The 8,973-nt window shown below is 40.1% G+C and overlaps 1 pseudogene; it reads left to right on the top strand.

Annotated features, from left to right (window-relative positions):
* Positions 1-877: 877 nt before the first annotated feature.
* LOC105503510 lies at positions 878-2,074 on the top strand (annotated as a pseudogene).
* Positions 2,075-8,973: the final 6,899 nt, after the last annotated feature.

An 8,973-nucleotide genomic window follows, 5' to 3' on the forward strand; every position in this document is an offset into this window, starting at 1 on the left:
CATCTACAGCTGCTTAGTTTCATCCTCCCATGATTCTTCCCTTCCCTTCTTATATCGACTATTAGAAACTATGACCTTTCTGCAAAGTTTTTTATTTTAAAAGCAGATTCACTGCAATAACTATAGTTAAAAACTCGAAATTTTGATTAGACTTCATGTTTGATAGGAACTGGTTTATTTTTCTTCTTGCAATATCTAATAAATATTTATTTTATCTAATAAAACTCCAAAGATATATTTAGGATAAAGAATGAAATGCTGCTGACCAAATTAGAGTCCTTCAGATTATTTAATTCAGTCTGTCTTATTTCAAAGCAGTGGCCATCAGGAGGAAGATACTGTAGATAAATACTGAATTACTTAAAAAAATATTTGTGTGCCTCATCCCCTTTTTAAATCACAGAAGCAGTGAACATTCTTGACAAAGTAAAATGTATTTTACTAAGAAGTAAAAGGGAAATAAGTTTAATCATCCTAAAACTACCACCCAGAAAAAATAATTTACTATATAACCTGCCAGAAAATTTGTGCAAGTTGACCTATAAACATATTGAAAACTGTCCATTTCCTCTGTGTGTGTATTTGTATCCCGAATTTTTCACTCACTGTTATGAACGTATCCGTAAATAAAGGTCTGCCTGATAATGGTGGCACGCTATTCCACTGTGTGAACGATTACAATTTATATAGTCATACTCCTATTATTGGATGTTTACATTGTTTCTAATTTTTCATTACTTTAAACACACTGTAACAAAAATAATTGAAGCATTTTGTTTTAAATATTTGGTACTAATTTTATAATGCATCTCTGGGAAAGGAGGATCCACTCAAGCTATTAAGAACTCCTGCTCTACTGGCGGGATTTGATGACAACATGCCTCACAGGAAGTTCTCTGCTCCCAGACATGGGTCCCTGGGCTTCCTGCCTGGGAGGCATGGCAGCAGGCATCATGGGAAGGTGAAGAGCTTCTCCAAGGATGACCCTTCCCAATTGGTTCACCTCATGGCATTCCGGGTTTACAAGGCTGGCATGACCTACGTTTTGTGGCAAGTCCGTAGGCCAGGATCCAAGGTGAACAAGAGGGAAGCAGAAGCTGGGTCACTGCGAAGATGCCACCCATGGTGGTTGTAGGCATTGTGGGCTATGTGGAAACCCATTGAGACCTCCAGACCTTCAAGACCACCTTTGCTGAGCACATCCAGGAATAGTGCAAGAGATGCTTCTATAAGAACTGGCATAAACCTGAGAAGAACTGGCATAATTCTTATAGGCCTTTAGCAAGTGCTGTAAGAAATAGCAGGATGAGGACAGTGAAAAGCATCTGGAGAAGAACTTCAACAGCATGAAAAAGTACTCCCAAGTCATCTGCATCATTGCTCACACCCAGGTGTGCCTGCTTCCTCTACTCCAGAAGGCACCTGATGGAGATGCAGATGAATGGAAGCACTGTGACTGAGAAATGAGAGTTGTCCCAGAAAAGTCTAGAGCAACAAGTACCTGTGAACCAAGTGTTTGGGCAGTACGCAATGATCAATGTCACTGGGGTGACCAAGGGCAAAGGCTACAAAGTGGTCACCAGTCATTGGCACACTGACAAGCTGTCCTGGAAGACCCACTAAGGGCTGCACAAGGTTGCCTCTGCTGGGGCATGACATCCTGTCCATGTCGACTTCTCTGTGGTATGTACTGGGCAGAAAGGCTACTACCACTGCCCTGAGATCAACAAGAATACCTACACGATCGTCCAGAGCTACCTTATCAAGGATGGCAAACTGATGAAGAACAGTGCATCCACTGATTATGATCTGTCTGACAAGAGCATCAATCCTCTGGATGGCTTTATCTATGGTGAAGTGACCAATGACTTTGTCATGCCGAAAGGCTGGGTGGTGGGAACCAAGAAGTGAGCGCTCACCCTCTGTAAGTCTTTGCAGGTATAGAGCAGTGGCCTCTGGAGAACACTAACACCACCTCCAAGTTGGCCATGGCGGCTTCCAGACCCTGGAGGAGAAGTAAGCGTTCATGGAACCACTCATGAAAGATGGAACAGCAGACGAAGAAGGAGATTAATGTCAGGAACAGATGGTGCAGCCAGTGAGGTCTAAATAGAAGTTATTTTTCTACTGAAAAACAAACCAAAAACTCTGAATCACAAGGTTAGTTGATGTCATTCATTTTACTTTGTGCTTTATAACTTCCATTTATAAGATAAAAAACAATAAAAATACTCCAATATTATAACAAACCACTCCCTATATCTAGAACTGCAATATGAGTTTGAAGGTGGGCAAACCTATTTCCTGGCTGCTCCCACCCATAATTCTCCACCCTACATTCTCTTATACTATCTAGAATCATGTGGCTTTAATTTTTAATCATTTTTTTCTCCTTAAAAACTAAGAAATAAAAAAATTCAAAGCAGAGATTTGATATACAGGTTCCTTGTTTTATTGTACTTCACTTTATTATATTTTACAGATATTGCATTTTTTACAAATTGAAGTTTGTGGCAACCTTGTGTCAAGCAAGTCTACTGGTACCATTTTGCCAACAGCTTGAGGTTACTTCATGTCTCTGTGTCATATTTGGATAAGCCTTGTTGTATTTCAAGTTTATTATCATTATTATATCTGTTATGGCGATCTGTGATGTTACTATTGTAATTCTTTTGGGGTACCACAAATCACACCCATATAAGATGGTGAGTTTAATTGATAAATATGTCTGTTCTGACTGCTCCACTGACAGACAGCTCTCCATCTTTCTTCCTCTCACTGGATTTTCATATTCCCTACTACATAAAATATTGAAATTAGGCCAATTAATAACCCAACAATGACCTCTAAGTGTTCAAGTGAAAGGAAGATTCACATCTCTCCCACTTTAAATCAGTCGCTAAAAATGTTTAAGCTTAGTGAGGACAGCATGTTGAAAGCTGAGGCAGGCAGAAAGCTAGGGCTTTTGTGCCAAAAAATTAGCCAAATGGTAAATGCAAAGGAAAAATTCTTGAAGGAAATTAAAAATGCTACTCTAGTGAACACATGGATGATAAGAAAGCAAGAGAGCCTTATTGCCGATATGGGGAGAGTTGTATTGGTCTGGATAGAAGATCAAACCAGCCACAACATTCCCTTAAACCAAAGCCTAATCCGGAGCAAGGCCCTAACTCTTCTCAATTCTGTGAAGGTCAAGAGAGTTGAGGAAGCTGCAGAAGAAAAGTTTGAAGTTAATAGAAATTGGTGCATGAGGCTTAAAGAAAGACACCATCTCCATAATATGAAAGTACAAAGTGAAATAGCAAGTGTTAATGTGGAAACTGCAGCAAGTTATCTAGAAGATCCAGCTAAGATCACCAATAAAGGTGGTTACACTAAACAACTGATTTTCAGTGTATATGAAGCAGTCTATTCTTGCAGGAAGATGCCATCTAAGACTTTCATAACTAGAGAGGAGAAGTCAATGCTTACCTACAAGGGACAGGCTAACTTTCTTTTTAGGGGCTTAGTGCAACTGGTGACATTAAGTTGAAGCCAATGCTCATTTACTATTCTAAAAATCATAAGGCCCTTAATTATTATGCTAAATCTACTCTGCCTGTGCTCTATAAGTGGAACAACAAAGCTTAGATGACAGCGTGTCTGTGTACAGCATGGTTTACTGCATAGTTTAAGCCCACTGTTGAGATCTACTGCCTAAAGAAAATATTCCTTTTAAAATATTACTGTTCATTGACAATGCACCAATGTCAGCCAAGAACTCTGATGGAGATGTACAAGGAGATTAATGGTTTCACGCCTGCTAACACAACATTCGTTCTGCAGCCCATGGATCAAGGAGTAATTTCAACTTTCAAGCCTTATAATTTAAGAAATATGATTTTTAAGGCTACAGCTCCCATGGATAGTGGTTCCTCTGATGGATCCGGGCAAACCAAATGGATAACCTCTGGAGAGACTTCACCATTCTGGATGCTACAATGGTGAACAATGGTGATTCATGGGAAGAGGTCAAATGTCAACACTAACAGGAGTTTGGAAGAAGTTTATGTCAGTCTTCATGGATGACTTTGAGGGGTTCACGACTTCAGTAGAGGAAGTAACTGCAGATGTGGTGGAAAGAGCAAGATAGCTAGAATTAGAAGTGAAGCCTGAAGATGTTACTGAATTTCTAAAATCTCATGATGAAATCTGAAGAGACGAGAATTTGCTTATGGATAAGCAAAAAAGTGGTTTCTTGAGATGAAATCTACTCTTTGTGAAGGTGCTGTGAAAATTGTTGAAATGATAGCAAAGAATTTAGGATAGAGATAAATTTAGTTGATAAAGTAGTGGCAGGGTTTGAGAAGACCGACTGCAATTTTGAAAGAAGTTCTATTGTGGGTAAAATACTGTCAAAGACGGCATGCTACAGAGAATCTTTCACAGAAAAAGAGTCAATTGATGTAGCAAACTTCACTGATGTCTTAGTTTAAGAAATTGACACAGCCATTCCAACCTTCAGCAACCACCACACTGATCAGTCAGCAGCCATCAACATAGAGGTAAGACCCTCCACCGTTAGGAAGATTATAACTTGCTGAAGGCTCATATGATCATTAGCATTATTTATCAATGAAGTATTTTTAAGTTAAGCTTTGTATATTACTTTTTTGGACATAATGTCATTGCATATTTAATGTACAGTGCAGTGTAAACGTAACTTTTCTATGCAGTGGGAAACCGAAATATTTGTGTGACTTGCTTTATTGTGCTATTTGCTTCATTGCAATAGTCTGAAAGCAAACCTGAAAAATCTCCAAGATATGCCTGTACTCAGAGCGATTGAACAAATAAATAATTGGGTGCTCATCTTGTGGGGATGCTAAGATGAATAATGGGACAAGAAGCTAATATTTATTGTTTCCTCTGTGTCAGCTTTTAAATATTCATATTTTATTCAATCTTTAAATACCTCTGCAAAGCTGATGTCCCAGATGAGGAAACTGAGTTCTGGGAAATCATGTGATTTAACAAAGATCAAATCTAGTAAGTGACAGAGACAGATTGGAACCCAGGGCTTCGTGGCTTCACCACACCTCTTTCCTGTGGATAAGCACAGCACCTAACTTCAAAGAGTTCACTGAATGGTGGCATAATGAAGAAGTTATGGCTGACTATAATGCATTTTCCTACATACTTGCAACTTGCCTGTTTACTTTTCTCTAATTTGAGGGGGAAACCCAGGTAGTTCCTTGTCATGAGAAAATGCTATTCTTAAGCAGGATTGAAATGGAAATGATTATAATGAAAATATGTTTGTGGAGACAATACTGGCCTGGTGTAGCAAACGATGTATCCCTGGGAGACAGACACTTTCAAAAATTATAAAAGCAATCTTAAAAATTAGCCAAATACATGTGGTCACCACTTATTCAATGATGAGAAGAAGAATAATTATAATTTTAAAATCCACCACTACCACCAATAAGAATAGTTTACTCACCATCTTCTAAAGTTGGAAAGGAGCAGGGATCAGATGAACTTTGGAAGTAATCAGCAAGCGTAGGATGGTTTAAAAGGGTCAGTTCACTTTAGTAAGTTGGGAAACACCTTTAGTATATGATGGTATTTTTTTTTCTTTTCTCTCTCTCTTTTTTTTTTTTTGAGATGGAGTCTCACTCTCTTGCCCAGGCTGGAGTGCAGTGGCACGATCTTGGCTCACTGCATCCTCTGCCTCCTGGGTTCAAGTGATTCTCCTGCCTTAGCTTCCTGAGTAGCTGGGATTATAGGCACTATGCCACCATGCCCACCATGCCCGCCACCATGGTCAGCTAATTTTTGTGTTTTTAGTAGAGATAGGGTTTCACCATGTTGGCCAGACTGGTCTAAAACTCCTGACCTCAAGTGATCTGCCCATCTCAGTCTCCCAAAGTGCTGGGATTACAGGTGTGAGCCACCGTGTGCGGCCCGTGATGGTATTTTCATTTCAGCAACCATACATGAGCAAATGTACATATATATATATTTCTTTTTTAAAATTAAAATCTATATACACTTAAAGCAAGACCCTTAGTTAAGATCCTCCTGGCTGGATTTGTTGCCCAGGAAGCCAGAGAGGGTTCCTGCTGAGTCCTCCGGGAAGGAGAGTGTATTAGTGTATTAGGAATCTTTCCTCCACGTCTCTGTTTTTTCACCTCTTTGGACCTTCCTGCTTGAAAGAAATGACAATGCTTAGCTTGAAGAACAGATGCCTTTTAAATAAGGTATTCGGCAATTCAAGTTCTGTTTGAAATGCAACACACAAACAAATAGGAACTTTTTTTTCCAGTTTAAATCTGGAGATCAGAAATAATATCACCAAGTGACAGTTGTAGATAGGCAAATTTTATTTCAAAAGAGAGCTCAATATACCAAAAGCTATGTTATGGTGAAAAGGGGACCAAGGTCAGGATTAGAAGTTTCAATTCTATGTCCTCCCCTCAATAGTCATTTCTTAACCTACCTGGACCTCAGGTTGTTTATCCAGGCAACAGTGAAAAATACTTGCCCCTCTACTTCTCAGGATTGCTAATGATGATGAAATGAAACAATATATGTGAAAGTCACCTGTGAACCTGGAATGGTGTATACTATTTGTTATCATAGTTATAGTCAATATTATTATTAGCTTCCACAATGCTTGATATAACTTGGTACTTGGTTACAACTTGTTTCTGTTGTTTTAGTAACATTCCCATAGCCAAGAGCTGAAATTTTGGAGCTCTGTGTGTTAGGGCTGGGAGGTTATATGAACCTATTGAAAAATGATGGCTGATAACCAGAAAGAAGAATATGAGAAATTTGTGGGCTGCTCACCTCTAGTCTGGATTTATCACTCTTAGCCAGCTGGCCAGATTCTCTCTATAGCCATGACCCCTATGTATCAACAGGAGTTTCTGTGCTCAGAAAAGAGGAAAAGGTAGGAGGTTTCTTAAACTCACATTAACATTAAAGATAGACAGACACACACCAAAAAATGCAAAGCAAGGATGCTGACAAAACAAATTACAGTTGATCTGCAATTTCCAGAGAATCAGGTTGCATTGCTAGCCCAGTGGTATGTTTTTTGTTTGGGTTGGGGTGAGGTGGTTAGAAAGACCTTTTCTCACAGTTGGATGAGCTGAGAGACGTTGGCCTGACCACCCGAGTCTAGATTGAGATCTGGGACCCAAGAAGGAATACAGGTTCTTTGGCCTTATGTATGCCCTGGCATTTTATACCTCCACAGTAATCTACCTAAGGATTGGTCAGGACTTGATGGAAAATTCTTTCTCTGAAGCTGTTCCTGAAATGCCACAGAGTAAGAATACAACCTGTTCACACAGTAGATGACCTTTTGTCTTTGGGTTTAAGAAAGGTCCCTATACTCAGAGAAGGGCCAGCCTGGTATGGTCCCAGGACAACAAGGCCTTCCGAGCTGAATGTCTGGGAAATGTCAGTGTTGCAGTCTTTCCTTTTGAATTACGGTATTGGATTATTTTGCCTGCTTGCTTCCTCTTTCCTCTCTTTATACATTAATTTTCCCCTCATCCTTATATATTTTCACTCTTCAGAATCCCACTCCTCTTTCTTTCTTTCCTCTTTCCATCTGTTACTTAATGGATACCCACCTTCTGCAAGTGGTGTGTTTGTTCTTGTTGTTGTTGTTTCTTTTGTTGTTTGTTTTGAGATAGTATCTCTCTCTGTTGCCAGACTGAAGTGCAATGGTGGGATCATAGTTCACTACAACATCAAACTCATAGGCTCAAGTAATCTTCCCACCTCAGCCTTCCAAGTAGCTGGGACTATATGTTTGCACCAGTGTGCCTGTCTAATTTTTAAATTTTTTTTGTAGACACATGGTCTCACTATGTTGCTCAGGCTGGTCTTGAACTCTTGGGTTCAAGTCATCCTCCTGCCTCAAACTTCCAAAGTGATGGGATTATAGGAAAGAGCCAACGCACCTGTCCCTGCAAGTATGTTAACTGCTTTGTGTCCCATTTTCCTTATCTGTAAAGTGATAATAAGGATCCTCACTTACTAGAGATTGAAGGCAATTTATACCTGTTGATTCCCTTTCCTTCCTTTTCTTGTATTTTCCTTATCAGTTTTCTTTAAAGTTTTTTTTCCCCATTTTTCTTTCATTTCCTTTTTTCTTTTGCTTTTGAGACAGGGTCTTGTTTTGTCACCTAGGCTGGAGTGCAGTGGTGTTATCACAGCTCACTGCAGCCTCTACTTCCCAGGCTCAAGCGATTCTCCCACCTCCACCTCCCGAGTAGCTAGGACTGCAGGTGCCCACCACCATACCTGGTTAATTAAAAAAAAAAAAAAAATTGTAGATATGGAGGTCTCACTGTGTGGCCCAGGCTGGCCTCAAACTCTGGCTCAAGCAGTCCTCCTGCTTTGGTTTCTCAAAGTGTTGGGATTACAGGTGTGAGCCACTGTGCTTGACCCCCCTTTTGCTTTTTTTTTTTTTTTTCTCTACCTCTCCCTCTCTTTCTTATGTGCAAAACTGTCTCTCACCAACTAAGCTTTATGCTTTTAGTAAGCCACTTTGGAACATTCTTTTCTATGGTCTAACCATCTCTCCTTGGCTGCTATAGCAGGTGGTGTGCCTGCCCTGAGTAAGCCTTTCAGAATTAAAGGTAGAGGCTGGGCACAGTGGCTCACACCTGCAATCCCAGCACTTTGAGAGGCTGAGGTGGGTGGATTGCCTGAGCTCAGAAGTTCGAGACCAGCATAGGTAACATGGTGAGACACCATCTCTACTAAAAATAAAAAAGATTAGCCAGGCACAGTAGAGTGCGCCTATAGTCCCAGCTACTTGGGAGGCTGAGGCAGGAGAGTCACTTGAACCTGGAAGGCAGAGGTTTCAGTGAGCCAGGATTGTGCCACTGTACTCCAGCCTGGGTGACAGAGACTCTGCCTCAAAACAAAACAAAACAGAACAAAATAGAATTGAAGGCAGACCTG

Source organism: Colobus angolensis, unplaced genomic scaffold (genome assembly GCF_000951035.1).
Source record: "Colobus angolensis palliatus isolate OR3802 unplaced genomic scaffold, Cang.pa_1.0 Scaffold86, whole genome shotgun sequence".
Classification (NCBI taxonomy): Eukaryota; Metazoa; Chordata; class Mammalia; order Primates; family Cercopithecidae; genus Colobus; species Colobus angolensis.